The 22796-nt window shown below is 35.6% G+C and overlaps 1 long non-coding RNA gene across 1 annotated transcript; it reads right to left on the bottom strand.

Annotated features, from left to right (window-relative positions):
- Positions 1 to 16508: 16508 nt before the first annotated feature.
- Positions 16509 to 19446, bottom strand: LOC116556941. Its single transcript, XR_004271273.1, has 3 exons — positions 19437 to 19446; positions 19217 to 19222; positions 16509 to 16696 (listed from the first exon to the last, which is right to left on the bottom strand). It is a non-coding gene; the product is annotated as an uncharacterized LOC116556941 (long non-coding RNA).
- Between the last annotated feature and the right edge of the window lie 3350 nt (positions 19447 to 22796).

Here is a 22796-nt window from a genome sequence, read left to right as displayed (position 1 = left end):
CTGTCAACTAAGGTCAGTAATTTTAAAAGAATTCATATATATATAACTTTGCAAAGTGTGTTCACATAATTTTTATCATGTTAGTCTCATCAAACCTATAAGGAACATGGAACATTATAATTGCTTTATTTTATATGAAAACACTGAAGCTCAGGGAGATAGATGACTTGCCAAATGTCATACCTGTTCATATACAGAAGACCAAGGGGAAAGTATGGGTTTTCTTATTTCATACATTTCATAATATATAAAATCTAGTACTTTTCTCCATATATTATGGTAACTTTTTCATCACATAACTCCAAACACCAAGAGAAATGGAGATGTATCTGCAATCCTTACTTAAATCTAACTAGATTCCAAGTGTAGCAAATTGCAAGATGGTTTTAGAAGCCTAAAGGACCTCCTAGGGGTAACTCATGCTGGGAGAGAGAGGCAGGAATGTTAAATTTTATTAAATAAGAAAATTTTACTTATTAAATAGAAATAATAAATTTGAATGTGGCGACCATCACTTAAAGCCATCTAAAGGTTAAACTTGTGGCTGCATAGATTTATGCCTGATCCTGGGGAGAGAATGAGAGGGCTGTGATTAAAGAAATTTTAAAAATGATTTGTTTTCTGAGACAGAGTTTCACTCTTGTTGCCCGGGCTGGAGTGCAATGGCACGACGTTGGCTCATTGCAACCTCCACCTCCCGAGTTCAAGCGAGTCTCCTATCTCAGCCTCCTGAGTATCTGGGATTGTAGATGTCTGCCACCATGACTGGAAAATTTTTGGTATCTTTAGTAAAGATAAGTTTTACCATGTTGGCCAGGCTGACCTTGAACTCCTGATGTTAGGTGATCCACAGCCTCATCCTCCCAAAGTGCTAGGATTACAGGCATGAGCCATGATATTTAAATACATTCTGTAAATTTTGCACATTAGCAACATTGCTGTAAGATCCCTTTATCTGAAAGTAAACTAAAGGAGGGATAGGTATTCTCCCTATCCCCACAGTACCAAAGATCAACAGTTTTATACTCGTATCTATTCTCACCTAGTGAGTGTATTAGTCTGTTCTCACACTAATATAAAGAATTACCTGAGGCTGGGTAATTTATAAAGGAAAGAAGTTTAATTGACTCATAGTTCTGCAGACTCTACAGGAGCCATGGCATGGGAGGCCTCAGGAAACTTACAATTATGTCAGAAGGTGAAGGGGAAGACAATGTGTCTTACATGGCAGGAACAGGAGGAAAAGGGTGAAAAGGGAAGTGCTACACACTTTTAAACAAGCAGATCTTATGAGAACTACTCACTATCATCAGAACAGCAAGGGCGATATCTGCCCCCATGATTCAATCACCTCCCACCACATCCCACCCCCAACATTAGGGATACAATTCAGTGTGAGATTTGGGTGGGACGCAGATCCAAGACATGTCAGTGAGTGACTGCAGTGACTGTGGGTTCTATATTGGTGACTGGTAGGAGACTGATTAGCTACTGTGCGGTGGTGTTGTCTAGTGGGAGACCATGGTATGAGCAAAGCTATAGGCTGAGAAGGTGTCTTTGTGAGTACAATGTGACCAAAACTTATACTTCATCTGAGATATTTGTAATAAATATAACTATTTCTACTTCCTAAAATAAAACACAACTTGGCTCTTTAGCTGCTTTCACCATATAAGTTACTTTATCCTATTCAGAGATACTCAGTATAGTCAAGTCGTTTTCCAGAAAAATTCAAGTCCCTCGCCCTTCCAAAGTTCAGGAACTGTGAAGGAAAACAGTATAGCAAGGCTTTTCCACCATGCACTTTTACTCCTTTCTACCATCTTTCTCTTTAGGATTTTGGGCATTTCAAAATCAGGGAAGAACATGTATTTCATAATGGCCTCCTGGCGAGGAACTTTCTTTTTCTTGGCTCATGAACTGTACTGACTGTCTGTACTTTATTCTCTGGTATGTAACTTGGCTCACCTGATGTTCTGTGTATATCCTGCCATTTGTTTTCATAACTGTGGACCTTGCCATTCTGGCTACTTGGAGCTACCCTTACTCTAATGGCCTGCTAGTACAAAATCAAAATTCCTTTTTGATTGGACTTCTTATACTTCCTAAAACACCAAGACAACACAGGATGTTGAACTGTCTTCAGTGCACCATAATAAGGAGTTTAAGACAATGTGTCACTTTGCCCAGAGACACCTACCTAGACTCACCCACAGAAGTTGATCCCATATTGTTTCCATGCTATAGGAGACATGGAGCCGTAACAAATACAACATTTCTCTGGGAGGCTGTAGTCTCCCAAAGATACAACTACAGAGTTGAGGCATTAGACAAAACCTGAGTGTTTCTACATTTTTACATTCACTTCATGAGCCTTAAAAACTCAGGTTTGGGATGGGGAGTGGTGGCTCACACCTGTAATACCAGCACTTTGGGAGGCCAAGGTGGGTGGATCACGAGGTCAGGAATTTGAGACCAGCCTGGCCAATATGGTGAAACCCCATCTCTTCTAAAAATATAAAAATTAGCCAGGTGTGGTGGCATGCACCTGTAGTCCCAACTACTTGGGAGACTGAAGCAGAGGAGTTGCTTGAACACAGGAGGTGGGGGTTGCATTGCACCAAGACTGCGTCACTGCACTCCAGCCTGGGAGTCAGAACAAGACTCCCTCTCAAATTAAAAAAAAAAAAAAAAGAAAGAAAGAAAAGAAAGAAACCCTCAGGTTTTGCCAAATCAATGACATCTTTTTCTAGATATTATCTTCCTTTCCCCTTGAAATCCTAAATGCTTCTGCTTAAACAGATGCAATGTATAAAGCAGGTAGAAAATGTTAGTGTATTATTTGGAATAAAATTGTATTGATTTGTTCTTTCAAAAAATAGATTACTCACATCATTACCAAATGTGAGTTATTCCTGAAGATTCATTTGGAGAGGGTACCATAATTCTTCATTAAAAAGTTGGATAACTGAGCCAATAAAATTTGGGTCATTATTGAAAATGTGGTGTCAGCTGTGCCTATAAGCAGATGAAGTCTAAGAAACTAGGCTTTGTTGCATTTGGGATGGATACGTGACCCAAAAAGCTTATTTAGCCTAGTGATTTTTCAGACTGTGTCCCACAGTGAGATAAAGGTCTGTTTCTAGGAAACCCATTTGACAATAGGAGCATTTGTATTAGTTTACAAAATAGTGTTTCAATTAAAATTTAATTCAAAGGAAGTACCAATTCTTACAAAAATAGAGAGACAGATGACATAGTGAGAAAGAGATAAAGGAGTAGATAGATAAATGAAGATATCTGTTTTAACCAATAAATTAAGTGCTTTCCTGACAAGCAAATTTATACTAGTTTATGGCAATATGTTGCTCAGGGCGGAAAAAGAGGGCTGACTTGATTTTCTTTTGTAGAACAATTACTATTCTAAGCACAGTGCATGTTACTTTTATTATTTATTTCTCACAGGAATCATTTGCAATGGTGTTATGATCCCCATCTTACAAATGGAAATAGGCTCAGCAAGGTTAAGACGTTAGCTTAGAGTCAGAAAACTTGAAAGACAGAAATCGTTTTCAAATTAACTCAGGTGTGTCTGAACTAAAAGTCCATACTTTGTCCCTACACCTATTATTACCATGTGGCTTATAACATGGTACTGAGTGGTGTGTAGTACAGACACATTCACATTAGGCATAACAGGTAGAAAAATATGTAGATTCCACCTTACTGCTACAATATCTGTGGTTCAAGAAAAGGGAATCTGTAATTTAAACTGGAAAATAAAAATCAAATATTTTGTACTGAAAAAAATTGTAATATGTATAGTTCTACTTTGTCTTTAGAAATTAAAAAAATTGTTTTTAATTTCTCAGCTTTGAATAAAATTCTGTTAATTGCAGCTTTTTTATGAAAAGATAAAATCTTATACCTACTCTCGAATATTCCACAATGTGCATGTTTGGGAAAGAAAATGTGTGTTGAAATAACACATTGAAAATTAATATTCATTATTTTATTCCCTAAGTATGCATATTTGAGACAATATACTGCCTAGTATTACAATACAACATGCAACTTTTAAAAAACAAAGATCTGATATGTATTTTTTTATTTCTATCATTCAATATTTTTATATATTCAATATTCTTATTTCATATTCTTAGTATATTATTCAAGAAGTGAATTATTCTTACAAATTTACTGCCACATTAATGTAAGTCAACTATATTTATTTCATTATATGATCAATTACATTTCATAAGACATTGTGGATGAAGAGTTAACCAAAATATATTAGGAATAGAAGCAACATTAATAGAAAAGCAAATTAAAAACTGACTATGTAGTATCAACAATGAATCATAAAGAGACATCCAAGATGAAAACAGTAAATAAGAAATTAGTCATGATGGGGTAGTGCACTGTAATTAAGAATTGAAAGCACAGGATTTGACAGCAAGTCTAAGTCCCTGATGTGCCATTTACAAACAAGCTCATCAGGTAATTTAAATTCTGGAATTCTACATTTTCATATATTTAAAATGAGGATCATAATGTCTATTTCCTATAGTTATTATCTGTATTAAATAAAATTGCATATTTAAACATATTTAAGATATAGAGTTGACCCTTAAGCAATCCAGAGGTTGGGGATGCTGAATTCCCAGGTAGAGGATATGGAGAAGGCAGGAGAAGAAGGCACATTTGGTGTAATTTCTATTACAAACAATCCACGTATAAGTGGACCCATGCAATTCAAACCCATATTGTTTAAGGGTCAACTGAAGAATGTGTCTTAATCACTTTTCTGTTGCTTATAACAATACCGAAAGCTGTACAATTTATAAAGAAAAAATATTTCTTAAAACTATGGAGACTAAGAAGACCAAATTTGAAGGGGTACATCTAGTGAGAGCCTTCATTCTTTGAGGGACTCTGAAGTATCTGGGGCACAGGGTATCACATGGCAAGGGGGCTGAGTGTGCTAATGTGCTATGCTCAGGTCTTGGCTTCTCTTCTTATAAAGTCACCAGTGCCTCTCCTATGATAACCCATCAATCCATTAACCCTTTAAACCATTAATCCACTAATCCATTAATGGATTAGTTCATTCATGAGTGCAGAGCCTTCATGATCCAGTCACCTGTGGTTGAAGGTCCCGCCTATCAATAGTACCATATCGGAGATTATGTTTGAAAATGAGTTTTGACAGAGACATTTAAACTATGCAGAATACTATATTCAAAGGCATAATTGTTAAAAGCCATTTTTCTATTTCAGATTAAGATGGTTTAACCAGATTGCATAGGTTCCCAGCCCAAATACTCCCAGTCATTGTAATAAGAGGCATTGTAATGTATTAGCTAGACTATGCTTGTGCCAAAAAAGAAGGTGAGTGGTAAAGAGGGACCAGCCCAGGTGAGCACTCCATATACACACCTTTCCTTAACCATAGGCCCAGAGATTTTACAAGAACTACTCCTTGTTTTCCAATCAGCACACCTAAAACTCTCCAAATTTATATGTCATCTCCTTTATGTTTTATATTGGGGTTTCCACTATTAATGGAATTTGCGAATCCATTATATAACCCTTTCTTAGCAATTTTTGTTGTTGTTGTTGTTGTTCTAGGCATCATTTTAAGTGATAAGGTAGGACATTGAAGAAAAACTAGAAATTTTTCATGAAAATTATGCTCAATATATAAACAAGCAGTAAATAAAAAATAAACAAGCATATATCAATGAAAATAAGACAAGATGACATAACAGCAATTATGACTGGCAGTTTAACAGCAGTTAGAAGCTATTGTTTAGAAATCTGCCTCGAAAAGAGCCCCAATTTCCATGTGGTAAGCTGACAACTGTGGAGAATTGATTTCAGTGCTCTGATTCACAGTTCCCCTGTATATAAATTGGAAACAAGAATGGTAACTGTTTCAAAGGACTATTGACACTATTAAATGCAATGTTATACACAGCATATTTAGAACACAGCCTGGAACATACTTTAGATTAAGTAGTCAGTGCAGACTTTTTCAGCAAAGTAATAGTTAGGTTAGGACTTGAATGACAAAAAATAGATGGCTTTGAAAAGGTTTGAGCAGAACATTTAGGGCAGAAGGAATAGCTCATATAAAGGCTCTTATTTAGAAATCAAGTTTGAGTTTTTAGGGCAAACATGGAAAGCTATTTGTATCTGAAGCATGGTGATCAAGTGTTTGAGTGGGAGGGTGCTACGCCTTGTGAGCTCTTGATGGAGCTTGATTCATTCTGGGTTTGATAGGTTGTCTTCAGAGAGATTTAATTTGAAAGCTGAAAAAATGTGCTGGGCATAATAGGATGTTGCAGTATTTAATCATCATGATAATGGCTTGGAGCAGAATGACAGCTGTGTGATGGAGGAAAGTAGGTAGGTAAAGCAGAAGGAAAAAGTGCCAAAATGGAGAAGAAGGAGTTGAGAGTGAAGAAAGAAGAAAACTGTGTAAAACATGATGGTGTCCCCATACACAAGAGAAGAATGTATTTCTAGGAGAACAAAATCAACTATGTCAAATGTTGCTGTGAAATTGGGTAAAATGAAGACAGTGAAGTGACAGTTCATTATTTGATGATGGTCACTGAAAACTTTGAACAAAATAGTTTTAGAGGAATTCTGCAGATAAAAGACTGGGTAGGGCAAAGAGACAGAATGGTAGACTATTAAGTGAAACAGCAATTATAGACAACTATTCTGAGAAGTTATACTCTGAAAAATGGACTAAGTAGAAGAGATTATAGGTTCAAAGATATTTTGGTACTTTGTTTTGTTTTTGGTTGTGCCGATACTATTGTTTTTTAATAAGGAAAATATTATTAGAGGATCAGTCTTTATTTTCTAAAATTATTTGTAATTTTTGGTCAGCAAAGACACTTACCAACAACTTTTACCTATTCACACACTTCCAACTTTCTATTTTCCAGGCTGTTAATGAGTTTGAGCCTTTTAAATAGTAAATGTTTTCCGTAATTTCCAGAAGTTGAGACCAAGAAGAGGAAGCAAGCATGTGTCTTCACTAGTTCACTAGCTTGACTTACTCTTGTATTTGTAATTATCAAAATATTAGGATTAAGAGATCACTGGTGGCTGGAGCCCACCTCATTTCAATAGATGTGTTTAAATAGAAAATGTAAAGGCCAAATTAAAAGCTTACAAAACTGACACTGAGGGACTCTATTAAGGAAAACCAAGTCCACAAGGGGCGTGGTTTCAAAGGAAAGAGCTTCCCAGCACCATGCCTCCATCCATGCCCCCATCCGGGATTGTAAAGTTCTTTATCTGACTTTCCGAGCACTGGCTAGCTAGAAATTCCAGGTGAGCCTCTTTGTTCAAAAAGCCCACGAATTGTAACACTTGGGCACAGGGAAGGGAACAACAATCACAGGGCTAGGTGGGGGGGATAGAGGGGAGGGACATGGAGGGGTGGGGAGGATGTGGAGGGATAAAGGGGTATTGGCGTTGGGGGGGCGGGGGAGATGGAGACAGCAAACCACCATGGCATGTATGTACTTATGCAACAATCCTGCAGGATGCAGGAAGTGCACATGTACCCCAGAGCCCAAAGTAAAATTTAAAAAAAAAAGCCCTAGAAAAACTCTGGGAGGAGGGGTCTCCAGTTGCTGACCTAGCACCCAATCCAGTATAGAAGTCAAAGATCAATCACTCCCGCAGAACTTTGAATGAACTCCTCTCATTCAACAAGAACATGAATGGGGCGAGAATAACTCCAAGGTTAAAAACCCACTGCCCCTTACCTGTGCAGCTATGCCCTGCGGATTTCCCTCCCATGACAGCGTGGGAGCTCTCTCTCCTTCTCTTTTTCTCTTTCTCTGCCTAATAAATTGCTCTCTGCTAAACTCTTTGGATCCATGATAGTTATTCCAACGGTAAGCTTACAGTGCCTCCAGGGCCCCTTACCGCATTCCTGGGGCAAGAGAGGCCAAGGACCTAAGCACATCCGGGGAACTGGAAGCTCTTTGGGACACCCCCACAGCTCTGCTCCCATCCCCTGTTCCGTTGTAGGCGGTGGAGGGGGAGGGAGCTGAGCCCCTGCGCACCACCACCCTTCCCCCTCCTTACAAACATTGTGCTTGTCACTTTCCTTTGTGTTTATTTCAACTATTTAGTTGTTTCAATGTTGTTTTCAGTGTTGATTCTCCAATAAGCTATAACTTATAGGTCCAAATATGCATATACCCAAAAAATTCAATAATGTGAATCGTACTGAGGTTTGAATTAAACATGTCCCCTTGATATATCTACTCTCCAGTTTTCCAGTGCTCAGGAACTTACAGTTCCATTGTGCACTTTGCACCTGACTACAGCATTGCAATAGTGCATAGCATTACTAAAGTGACACACTGAGATGGTAACAACATCATCTAGGAAATATTCTTTTAAAAAATGTTTTATTTTTATGAGGAAATAATCATAAATATCCAAACAGAAAATAACTGCTTTGGTCTCTATAAAAATGTCAGTGTTATATAGACAAATAGAAGGCTGATCTGTTCTGGACTGAAGGAGATTAAATAGAGGTGACAATGAAAGAATATATGATTGCTATTAGATCTTGGGTTTAAAAAAATCATTAAAAACAATAGCATTCAGACAATTAGTAATATTTGAATGTTACATAATTTGGACTATGTAATAGGTAACAATATTACATCAATATTACACTTTCCTAATGTTATAATTATCATCGTGATTATTAGAAGAATGCTTAATTTTTAGGAGCCAGATTCATAATTATTTATATGAGTTACTTTGTCTTTCTGCAGTTTATTCATACATGCTTCAGAAAAGACTAATGGGTTAACAGAGAGAGAAGAATAAAATAAAAGGAGCAAAATCTTACATTTGGTACATCTAGGTACAATAGGTGTTCATAATACAGTTTTTGCAATTTTTTGAGATTTTTACAATTTTCCAAGTAAAGACTCTAAATAAAAATATAAATAACATACATAAATAAACCATTCGTATGCTATTATCCATATTTAGAAATTTAGTCTGGACACAAATATATATAGTAGTCACTGTATAGTAAACTACAGTTTAGTTTTGCTAACAAGATTCCAAAATCTGTGTGGGCAAGAAATACATTATATCCTTTTTTATCAATGCACTAAGCTCTAGAAAAAAATAATTGCAGAAAATGGAGACTCAATAAATGTTTGTTAACATAAAATCCATAAAAATTCTAAAACTCTTGATGAAGCAGCTAAACAAAAACACTTAAACTCTATGGTGGAATACATATGGTCCATATAAGCTTTTTTTGCAATTTTGGAAACTATATCTTAAACCAGATAGATTGGTAAAGGATCCAGCCCAGAGATCAAATCATCGTCACAGCCTTAGAAATGAAATGACTGATGAGCAGTTTTATACCAGTCATAACCAGGCTGCTGTTGAACATTGTTCAACAAAGAACTATGAACACATCTTTTACTTACAAATAATATCATAGAAAATATATCAATGCAAACCATCAAAATTCAAATACTTTTAAAGTTAAATTCATCATTTTAGCTGTATAAAAATGAACTATTTCATTTTATAGAGGATACAAGTATCCACAAAAATATATAATGTCAAGTTGTCAGTAAATAAACTCCTGAGGATTTTAAAGGGCTTGAAAGATTAGGTGTCATCAATTTGCAACTTTTCCTTTTTGTTGCTCTGAAAGAACTATTTATATAAGTCCATCTTGTATACTTTATAAAGAATCCTCTCTAGTCCCTCTCTCAAAGAACCCTTGATTGTGTGAAAAGGTTGGGAAAAGGTTAGTACGAGTCAGTAGTATTGGCTTCAATACCTATCATCTCTGTCTTCTTCCACTTTCAAGACTCTAAAAAATAAGATAAACATTTTATTCTTGTGCTTTCAACAGGCAAATTTTCTGTGATTCTCCTCTTAATGTTCTAACATGTAAAGTAATGTAAAATTAATCAAAGTGTTCCATTCATTCATGGTAGGAAAATAAAGGTGTGAAATATACAGTGACAATTTGTGGGGCACCATGAGCTTTTATTCTAGCCAGGTTTTATAGCATTCCTCATTACTCTTTGTAGAAAATCTCATCTCCCCTCAATAACACCCTCTCCCAACATGACCCCCACCTATTATTACAACTAATAAATAAATATTGTATAAAAAAAGAAGTCATGTTCCTCAGCACCAAAGGAAAATGAGAAAATACACTCTTGCGCAAAATGAAAATATAGCTTTACATCTTATGAAATAGTTTCATTTGACATTTTGTTTTTTATTTTAGCAAGCTGTTGTTGTTACTCTTATTGAGAAAGTCTATCTTTTAGAAGCTATATGTTAGATAATACTGCCATAAAGTACACTGTATGTTAACCCCCTGGTAAGATCAGCCTTAAACAAAGATGTCAAAATAGGGGTGGGAAAACAGCAATTGAAGCTATGCTTAAATATGCAATTTTAGAAAACTGTACTAGAAAATATAACATATAGGTGAACAATTTGTTTAAAATATATTTCTCCAACAAAAATATTACATTGGCCTAGGATTAATATTCAACACAGGAAGGAAAAGTGTATTAATCTGTGTTACTATAAAGAAATACCTGAGCTGGGTAATATATAAAGAAAATACATTTATTTGGCTCATGGTTCTACAAGCTGTACAATCATGGTACCAGCATCTTCTCCTGGTGAGGCCTCAGGAAGCTTACAGTTACCACAGAAGGCAAAGGGAAGCTGGAAAATCACATGACAAGGAGGAGGAAGAGAGTAGGGAGGTGCCAGGCTCTTTTAAACAACCAGATCTCAAGTGAACTCATAGAGTGAAAACTCACTCATTACCCTAAGGACAGCACCAAAGCATCCTTAGGACCCAAACACCTCCCACTAGGCTCACCTCTAACCTTGGAGATCACATTTCAACATGAGATCTGGAGGAGACAAAAACATCCAAACTATATTACAAAGCTTTTCTTCCTACTTGTACTATTTTTTAAAGATTCTCAAGAGCATACACTGGATCATAAAAGTTTTCTCTTTCATTGTAGAGTTATTTTGCATATTTAAATGTTAAAAATATTTATTTTTAAAATTATCTTTGCTTCCTATTTTTATTTCATGTATGCTTTTACTATCAGTACCTTTTAAAAACTACCATCTCAGCCTTCATACAGTCATTAGACTCTTTTTAGAAGCCTCTAGACTTTTAATTACGTAATCTCTAAAATCTTGATACATTTCTTTTTATTTTAGCATTTAAAATACTGTTTTATTTGATTTTAACTTGCTCCTGGATCAACTGAACTAAATTCAAGACATAACTAAGTAGGGGATAAATTGGTAACTGTCCTATGATGCAGACATTTTCACTACTGCTGAAAAAGTTGTCCATTTAAGAAAGTAAAACCCATTTACTTATGCTTATTGTTTCTCCTCACTCTTTACATTTCAGAATGCTTTACATCAAGCATACGTAGGTTTCACTGTGTAATAGGAGCCAGCAGGATGGGAATAGAAATTTCAATTACGCAATTGCTGTTAAACAAATCATATTTACCAAAGTAATCATATAATCAATTTATTCTTACACTATATATCTGAGTGTTTAATATAATTTAATTTATCTTTAGAATATTCTTTTAAATAGGGTGACACTTTTATTTTCTAATAATAAACTGAAATTCTATATGGACAAATCTTCCAGATTTGATCTACACTAGTCTTCACATTCCACATATAACTAAATTGGTATCTCCAACATAAACTCTAAAATTTAGTGTAAATTCATTAAGCACCTTCTTGGTTATCTATTGGTTTATATCTTTCTATATTCAATTTTTAATATACATGTCTTTTTTTAAAGAGTTTAATTTCATATCCACATCCATACACCCTTCGCTAGAGAAGATTTGAATTTAGGCATAATATCACTCTACAGTTTTCCTAGAGAGACCCACAAAGCATTTTAACTGTATATGTAGATTTTGAATATCTTTATTACACTGCCATGGAAATCCCCAAACTGCTTTTGCATCTGTGAAAATGAAGAGTTCCATCAACAAAAAATGGGCTCTGAAGACACTGCAAGCCTTTTATTCTTATGAGTCCCTTTATAGTAACTGATGTTATTGGCGCAGGGGCTGCTTAGGACAAACAAAATGTAGGCCAAGTTTAGAACCAGCCAGTTTATTATTTCCCTTTATGTTCACTGATATGCCATTTTCAGTAATAAACCTTTATTCCTTGATTTGGCACTCAAAGTCATGAAATTACAATGACTAAGGAAAACATATTGCAGACTGTTTATCTTTGTAAGGTAGATGGTTTAGAAATGTCAGTTATGTGTTTAAGCCAAAAAAAAAAAAAAAAGTAACAAAACAATACAATTCTTAATTATTGGTGACTTAATTCTGGATTATATTTATTGAGAATTTTTTTAGTAACACAATTAGAATATGTATAAATCAATGTAGACAGAGTATTGAGAGAGAGTCAGTAGCCAGGAGTCTCTATTGAAGTAATAGGAGACTTGCTTCAGACCACATTTTTCAGACCACATTTTTTTTTTTTTGCCATGCATGCAATCCTTTCCAATCCTTTCACTCTTCCCCAAATTTAGACGATCTGCTTAAAACTACACTTCACTGCAGAGAAAATTGCATAAGTTATGTGCTATACCTCAAAAACACATATACTGATTTCCAGTTTCAACTCCAACACATAAAGAGCTAAAAAGTAATTATTCCCATTCTTACAAGAAAAAAAGCTGAAGAAACTAAAAATCAATGATTTTTTGGTTGGGATTCATGAAAGAACTGAAGTCATAGGGTGAACTGCCACCCCAAAATCTGAAAACACAGGCAAACACAGAGTCACAGCTAATATTTACTTGCCTGAATCATGAAGCAAATAAAAATATAAACTGCAGAAACACAAATGGCAAAATTGACAAAGTACTGAAGGCTAATTATGGGCTATCATGAGAGTGAGAACAGTGCAGTGGGAAGAACCCTGCAGTGGGGAGAAGCTGCACATTTTTATCGTTTTTTGTTTTGCTTTATTTTTGCTTTCATTTGTTTATTTGTTTTGAGATGGAGTCTTGCTCTATCACCCAGGCTGGAGTGCAGTGGCGTGATCTCGGCTCACTGTGACCTCTGCCTTCTGCGTTCAAGTGATTCTCCTGCCTCAGCCTCTTGAGTAGCTCGAATTACATGCACCCAGCACCACACCTGACTAATTTTTTGTATTTTTAGTAGAGATAGGATTTCACCGTGTTAACCAGGATGGTCTCAATCTCCTGACCTCATGATCCACCCACGTTGGCCCCCCAAAGTACTGAGATCACAGGCATGAGCCACGCCCCCGGCCTCATGGTTTTTTCCATAAGGAATCCCGCTAGGTTCTCAAGAGGAAGAACCAAGAGAAATCCTCAGGGCTCTAAGAGGGGAAAGGAAAAAATAATCATAGTGCAATATGACCAGAGCATTCCCCGTAACACAAGCCCATTCCCCCAGTTAAAAATAATTTACCTCAGTCCTATCCCACCTGAGGGAAGGGTATTTCTCAGACTTCATCCCTCTCTAGCCTTCCAGTATCACCTAAAGAAAGGAACAAAAAGCTTCACATTTGTAAAGGTCAAGTTCCAGAGACATAGGCTCACTACAAATTTGAGTTCTAATCAGATTATGGAACAATCAGTTTTCGCCACATGTTAGCCCTGTACCAGCAGGGATCTAGTATAAAACAACAAAGGACAATAGCTGAAGGAGCTGAAAGAAAAAGACTCTACATAAGAAGGCTTTCTTAGGGAAGGTTCAAAGACAAAAGAAAAAGAAAAAGAGAAGGAAAAAGAAAGCAGTATTAAGATTCAAAGCCTCTGACACACACGGCTATACAAAATATTAAACACAGTTCTAATTCTTGCTAGATTAACATATAACCTCACACTAAAAACACACTTATCTTAGTTTCTATCATCTAATATATTAGGCAAAAATTACAAGCTATATTAGAGGCAAGAAAAAGCATATCAGAAGAGCTAAGGCAACATATGAACCAGATTCACAGATTATGGAATTATCAGAGTAATCAAACTAACTACGATGAATACATTAAGGGCTCAAGTGAAAAAAGCAGACAAAGTGTAAGGATATATTGGTAACACAACAGAAATAACACCACACATCTACAAACCTCTGATCTTTGACAAACCTGATAAAAACAAGCAACAGAGAAAGGATTCCCTATTTAATAAATAGTGTTGGGAACACTGGCTAGCCATATTCAGAAGACTGAAATTGGACCCATTCCTTACATCTTATACAAAAATTAACTCAAGATGTATTAAACACTTAAATGTAAGACCTAAAACCATAAAACACCCTTGAAGAAATCTTAGGCAGTACCATTCAGGACATAGACGTGGACAAAGACTTCATAACTAAAACACCAAAAGCAATGGCAGCAAAAGCCAAAATTGACAAATGGGATCTAGTTAAACTAAGGAGCTTCTGCACAGCAAAAGAAACTATCATCAGAGTGAACTGGAAACCTACAGAATGAGAGAAAATTTTTGCCATCTGTGCATCTGACAAAGGACTAATATCCAGAATCTACAGGGAACTTGAACAAATTTACAAGAAAAAAACCATTAAAAAGTGAGCAAAGGTTATGAACAAACACATCTCAAAAGAAGACATCCATACATCCAACAGACATATGAAAAAACCCTCACCATCACTGGTTATTAGAGAAATGCAAATCAAAACCACAATAAGTTACCATCTCATGCCAGTTAGAATGGCGATCATTTAAAAGTCAGGAGACAACAGATGCTGGAGAGGATGTGGAGAAATAGGAACACTTTTACACTATTGGTGGGAGTATAAATTAGTTCAACCATTGTGGAAGACAGTGTGGGGCACTTCCTCAAGGACCTAGAACCAGAAATACTATTTTACCCAGAAATCTAATTACTGACTATATATTTAAAGGATTATAAATTATTCTATTATAAAGACACACGCACATGTATACTTAAGATATTATAAATTATTCTATTATAAAGACACATGCACACGTATGTTTATTGCAGCACTATTCACAATAGCAAAGACTTGGAACCAACCCAAATGCCCATCAATAATAGACTGGATAAATAAAATGTGGCACATATACACCATGGAATACTATGCAGCCATAAAAAAGGATGAGTTCATGTTCTTTGCAGGAAAAAGGATGAAGCTGAAAACTGTCATTCTCAGCAAACTGACACAAGAACAGAAAACCAAACACCTCATGTTCTCACTCATAAGTGGGAGTTGAACAATGAGAACACATGGACACAGGGAGGAGAACATCACACACTAGGGTCTGTCAGGGAATGGAGAGCTGGGAGAGGGATAGCATTAGGAGAAGTATCTAATGTAGATGATGGATTGATGGGTGCAGCAAACCACCATGGGACATGTATACCTAGGTAACAAACCTGCACATTCTGCATATGTATCCTACCACTTGAAGTATAATAAAAAATTAAAAATAAAAGAACATTAGCAAAAGAATATCTTTGTAACATAAACAAATAATTGGAGACTCCAAGGAAATAATCAAAACTAAATGCTATAAATTTAAAAAATGGTAACAGAAATTAGAAATGCTTTTGATAGGGCCATCAGAAGGCTGAATATGACTAGAGAACCAATGAGTGTTAAAATAGTTTAATAAAAACATTCCAAATTTAAATATAAATAGAAAAATTAATAAAAACAAGGGAACAGAATATAAAACCTGTGGGACAATTACAAAAATTTTAATGTGTGTTTATTTGAAAATACACACGCATTAATTGGAATATCAGTAAGAAAATGAGAGAAACAGAATATGAGTGGAGTAGAAGAAATATTTGAGATAGTAATGGCTATGATTTTCCAAAATTAATAAATAGTATCAAACCACAGATTCAAGAAGCAGAAAAGAGCAAACATGATAAATACCAAAACATCTACACTTAGACCTATCACACTTAAAATGAAGATTTTTATCAAAGACAAAAGGAAAGTCTTGATAGAAATGAAAAAAAATATAAAACCTTCCTCTAAAAGAACAAGAATATAAATTATAGTAGACTTCCTGGAGAAGATGGCAGATAAGAGGCAGGGTTAACGTGCATCTCCTGTTTGGATGGATAGAGCAGTTTGTAGAGATTGACACTGCAAACTTTTGATCCAAGAACTACTGTAGGAATGCACCAGGAAAACTGAAGGAATTCATGAATGCTATGAAGGAAACAGCATGCCCTGAAAACTCAATGAGACAGGTGAAAAACTCCAAACACAGAAGACATAAACTATGGGAGCTTTATGGCCCCACCCATCACCTGAGAAACCAGAATACTTCCCCTGACTAACTTAGGGCAAGCTCATATCCTGCTGCTAATACTGCAGCTAGTGCCCTCTTAAAAGCACCACCTCCTGGCTGCAGGCTAACCAACTCAGGCCATTACAGCAACTCATGTCAGAATAACTCTGATCCCAGGAAAGGGAAAACAACACTTAATATTGCTGCCTGCAACAACGGGCTAATCAGAGGTCCTGAGTCTGTTCAAGTGACAAATTCACTGCTAGCACAACCAGCATTCAAGAAAGCCAGCAGACTAAACCTATCTACAACTAAGGATTCCCACAGAGTCTACACCTCTTCCTTGACATCTCCACCAGAGCAGGTGCTGGTATTCATGGGTGGGAGACCTGAAGACTGGTCATGTCACTGGACTCTTTGCACATATTCTCCATCACCAGCTAGCCCCTCTGGATGGCTAGACCCAAAAGAGCAATAATAATCACTGCAGTCTGACTTTCAGAAAGCCCCATCCCTAGAGGAAGGAGGAGACTATCACATCAAGGAATCACGCTGTGAAACAAAATAATCTGAACAGCAGACCTTGAGTTACAGATCTCTTTGCAGGTGGGTAGTTATTCACAGCAGAGACATCATTACAGTGCTGGGTGCAGTAGGGACATTCTGCACTTATACCCTAACAGGCAGAGAGCTTCTGTGACTGTGGAGGGCTCCCCCTGCTACTCCACTGCAGACACAGCTGGGGCTTCCCCCACAGGAATGCAACATCACCAGATATGTCAGCTATCTACAGAGTCACCTATAGATAGCTTTTCTGGAATAACCCAGGGTAAGTACAGTCCCACAAGAGGGCCAAACCTAAACCCAGCAGAAGAAAAGAAATAACAAAGATCAGAGCAGAGCTAAATGAAATTAAAACAACAACAAAATAAATAAATGGAACAAAAAGCTAGTTCTTCAAGATACTAAACAAAATGGACAGACCACTACTGAGACTGACTAAGAAAAGAAGAGAGAAGATACAAATAAGCTCAATAATAAATGAAACAGGAGGTCAGGCATGGTTGCTCACGTCTGTAATCTCAGCACCTTGGGAGGCCAAGGTGGGCAGATCGCCTAAGCTCAGGAGTTCAAGATTACCCTCAGCAACATGGTGAAACCCCATCTCTACTAAAATACAAAAATTAGTTGGGCATGGTGGTGCTCACTTGTAGTCCCAACTACCCAGAAGGCTGAGGCACTAGCGTTGCTTGAGCCTGGGAGGCAGAATTTGCAGCAAGCAGAGATTGTGCCACTGCACAAGGCTACAGAGTGAGACTCCATCTCAAAAAAAAAAAAAAAAAAGGAAAAAGAAATGAAACAGGAGATATTACAACCAGCACTACAGAAATACAAAAGACCATTCAACACTACTATGACATCTTTACACATACAAATTAGAAAATATAGAAGAGATCAGTAAATTCCTGGAAATAGGCAACCCTCCTAGTTTAAATTAGAAAGAATAGAAATCCTGAACACACCAATAACAAGTAGCAAAATTGAAACTGTAACAAAGAAAATGCCAACAAAAAAAATGCAGGACCAGATGGATTCACAGCTGAATTCTATAAGACATTTAGAAAAGAATTGGTACCAATCCTACTGAAACTATTCCAAAAGATATAGAAGAATCCTCCCTAAAACATTCTATGAAGCCAGTTTCACCCTAATACCAAAACAAGGAAACGACTTAACAACAACAACAACAAACTACAGACCAAGATCCTCAAGGAACATAGATGCAAAAATCCTCAACAAAACACTCTAACTAATAGCAAAATAAAAATACAATACATCACAATCAATTTGATTTCATACTAGGGATGCAGAAATGGTTTAACATACACAAGTCAATAAATGTAATACATCACATAAACAGAATTAAAAACAAAAATCATATGATCATCTCAATAGACACAGAAAAATGCATTTTACAAAATCTAGCATCTCTTTATAATAAAACCCTCAGCAAAATTGGCACAGGAAGAACATACTTCAAAGTAATAAAAGCCATATATGAGAAACCCACTGGCAATATCTTACTAAATGGAGAAAAGTTGACAGAATTCCTCCTGAGAACTGAAATAAGAAAAAAATGCCCACTCTCACTCCTTCTATTAAACATAATACTGGAAGTCCTGGCCAGAGCAGACAAGGAAAAGAAAAAAGGGCATTTAAATTGGAAAAGAGGAAGTCAAACTACAACTGTTCACTAATGATACAATTGTATACCAGAAAGCACTAAAGACTCATGCCAAAATCTCCTAAATCTGATAAATGAATTCAGTAAAGTTTCTGGATACAAAATCAATGCACACAAATTAGTAGCACTGCTGTATACCAACAACGACCAAGCTGGGAATCAAATCAAGAACTCAGTCCCAGCTAGGTGCAGTGGCTCACACCTGTAATCCCAGCACATTGGAAGGCTGAGGTGGGCAGATTACTTGAGGTCAGAAGTTCAAGGCTAGCCTGTCCAACATGGTGAAACCCTGTCTCTACTAAAATACAAAAAACAGCTGGGTGTGTTGGCGCAATCCTGTAATCCCAGCTACTGGGGAGGCTCATGCAAGAGAATTGCTTGAACCCCCAAGGTGGAGGTTGCAGTGAGCCCAGATGGCGCCAATGCACTCCAGCCTAGGCCACGAAGCAAGACTTCATCTCAAATAGAATAATAATAAAAAAAGAACTCAGTCTCTTTTACAATAGTTGCAAAAAAATAAAATACTAAGGAATATATTTAACCAAGGAGGTAAAAGACCTCTACAAGGAAAACTACAAATCACTGTTGAGAGAAACTACAGGTGATGCTAAAAAATGGTACTAGTATAAGGAAATATATGTAGGACAATGGAACAAAATAGAGAACCCAGAAATAAAGCCAAATACTTACAGCCAACTAACATTTGATGAAGCATACAAAAACGTAAAATGGCTGAAAGACACCTACTCAACAAAGCGTGCTGGGATAATTGGCAAACCATATCCCAGAATGAAACTGGACCCTCATCTCTTACCTTACACAAAAATCAACTCAAGATGAATCAACTACTTAAATCTAATACCTGAAACCATAAAATGCTAAAAGATAACATTGAAAAATATCTTGTAAACATTGGCTTAAGCAAAGACTTCATGAACAACAATCCAAAAGCAAATGCAACAATAGGAAAAATAAATAAATGGAACATGGAGAAAAAGCTTCTGCACAGCAAAAGAAATAATCAGCAGAGTAAAAAGACAACCCACAGAGTGGGAGAAAATATTTTAAAACTATGCCTCAGACAAAGGACTAACATGCAGAATCTATAAGAAACTCAAACAAATAAGAAAGAAAAAATAATAGCCCCATCAAAACATGGGCAAATGACATAACTAGACAATTCACAAAAAAAGACATGTATACAAATGGCCAACAAAAATATGAAAACATTATCACCATCACTAATTATCAGGGAAATGAAATTAAAACCATAATGAGATACCGCCTTACTCCTGCAAGAATGGCCATAATTTAAAAATAAAAAAAAAAAAATAGGTGTTGGCATGGGTGTAATGTAAAGGTAATACTTTTACACTGTTGGTGGGAATGCAAACAGTATGGAAACTCCTTAAAGAACTTAAAGTAAAACTACCAGTTGAACACAGAAATTCCAGTACTTGGGTATCTACCCAAAGGAAAAGAAGTTATATGAATAGGACACTTGTATGTGCATGTTTACAGCAGCACAATTCGCAATTGCAAAAATACACAACCAACATAAATGTCCGTAGACTAATGAGTAGATAAAGAAAACGTGGTATATGTACACAATGGAATACTACTCAGCCATTTAAAAAGGTGAAACAATGACATCTGCAGCAAGAATGGAGTCAGAAACCATTATTCTAAGTGGAGTAACTCAGGAATGGAAAACCAAACATAGCACATTATCACTTATATTGGTAGCTAAGCTATGAAATTGCAAAGGCATAAAAATAATATAATGGACTTTGGAGACTGAGGGGGAAGGGTAGGAGAGGGCGAGGGCTGAGAGACTATACATTGGGTATAGTGTACACTGCTTGGGTGACAGGTGCACCAAAATTTCCAAATTTGCCACTAGAGAACCTATCCAAGTAACTAAAACTACCTGTTCCCCAAAAACTATTGAAGTAATTAAAAAAAAAAAAGAAATAAAAAGAATTCTACTATGCTTCCTATCAGAGAGCAAGCAAGTAAAGAAGAGTGATGTGAAATATTTAAATTGCTGAAAGAAATAAGCCACCAATTTAGATTTCTGTACCCAGCAAAATTATTATTTAAAGTGAAGGAGAAATACAAATGGTCAATAAATTCTCTAGGGACTCTCTTAGACAAACAAAAACTAAGGGAACTCATTGCCAACACACCTGACCTACAAGAAATATAGGAACAAGCAGTTCTTTGGAGATACGAAAAATAATATACATTAGAAATTCCAATCCATTCCTTTTAAGGAAAAGCCTTGGAGAAAGAATAAAGACAGGTAAAATATTATCTTTTATTTTTCTCAATCTTAATTGAAGTAATTTTTAAAAGCTATAATAGTAGCAATGCATTGAATTATAGCATATAAATTAGCAAAATGAATGTCAGCAATGACATAAACAATGGGAGGGATGAATTGGGAATACTCATAAGTTACCTGCACCATTCACGAAGCAGTATAGTTTTACCTGAAAGTGAACTTAGATTAGTTACAAATGTATATAACAAATTCTAGCCTAACCACTACAAAAATTTATCTAGAAATGTAATTGATATGGGACATGAGAGAAAAAGAAATGCTCGGCTAAAGCCAGAGAAGGGGAAAAAAAAAGATTTTAAAAAAGCAACAAAGTACCATGTAAAGAAATAGCTACAAATATGACAGATATTCATCCAACCTATAAATAATACCTTTGAGTGTCAATTGTTTAAATATACTAATTAAAAGATAGGAATAATCAAATTAGAGGGGAAAAAGAAGAACAACTCCATGAGGTTTATGAGAAATTAACTTAAATATAAAACTCAAATATGTTAGAATAAAAGAGATGGCAAAAAATACACCATGCTAACACTAATTTTAAAAGGGCCTATATTGATTTCATACGAAGCAGATTTTACAAAAAGGAAAAGAATGAGGAATAAAGAAGGACATTACATAAAAATAATAAGGATATTTCCTCAAGAGGACATTGAACAGTCTTTAATGTGTATGTACGTAACAACAGAGTATCAAAATATGTGAAGCAAAAACTGACTAACTGCAAAACGAAATAGATCAATTCAATATTTTAGTTGGATACCTATTTACCCCTCTGTAAGTAACAGGTACACAATCAAGCAGACAGAAAATTAGTAAGTATATAGTTGACCTAAACAAGACTATCAGTTAACTTAATCCAGTTAACATTTATTGAATACTCCATCAACAACAGAATATATTCTCAAGCTCATATGAAACACTCATCAATAAATAGAAAGGTATACAAAGTATATTCTCAAACCAACATGGAATAAAACTAGAAATCAATAGCAAAACATAGTTTAAAAATCCTCAAGTATTTAGAAATTAAACTGTATTTCTGTAAGTAACATTTTGGTCAAATAAGCCTCAAGTGACATTTTAAAATATGTTGAACTAAATGAAAGTAAAAGTAAAACCTATTAAAATGTGTGGGATGCAGCAACAGCACTACTTCAACAGAAATTAAAGTGTGTATATTAGAACATATGGTACATCTTAAATTAATAACCTAAGTTTATGCTTGAGGAGACTAGCAAAGAAAGGGCAATATTAGCCTAACACAAATAGAAAAAAAAAAAGAATAATATATATAAACTTGATCAGAGTTCAATAAAAGTGTAAACTAAAAACTCAATAGAGTAAATCACAAAAAAAAAAAAAAAAGAAAGAAAAAGGCTAGTTCTTTGAAAGACCAATGACATTGACAAACCTCTAGCCAGGTAGGCCAACCAAAAATAAGAGAGAAAAGACACAAATTGCTGATGACAAAAGAGACAAATAGATCACCACTACATACCACCTGAATATTAAAAGAAGAGTAAAGAAATACTACAAACACATCTATGCCCACAAATTTTGTAACTTAGGCAAAATAGATCACTTTCTTTGAAGATGCAAACTGCTAAGATAAACACAAGGAAAAATAAGTAATCTAAATGGCCACTATGACTAACAATATTAAATAATTGGCCTATATGTATATATCATTAAATAAAATTAAGGAAATTAAATAATTGGTCTATATTATTAAAGAAGTTAAGAAATTAATAACCTAAGAAAAACAAAGCAGCAGACTCAGATAATTTCACTGATAAAATCTGCCAG

This window comes from Sapajus apella, unplaced genomic scaffold (assembly GCF_009761245.1).
Source record: "Sapajus apella isolate SASKATOON/1434 unplaced genomic scaffold, GSC_monkey_1.0 scaffold2, whole genome shotgun sequence".
NCBI classification, from domain to species: domain Eukaryota; kingdom Metazoa; phylum Chordata; class Mammalia; order Primates; family Cebidae; genus Sapajus; species Sapajus apella.
The sequence above is the reverse complement of the archived record's forward strand: the minus strand, read 5'-3'. Positions and strand labels throughout refer to the sequence as shown.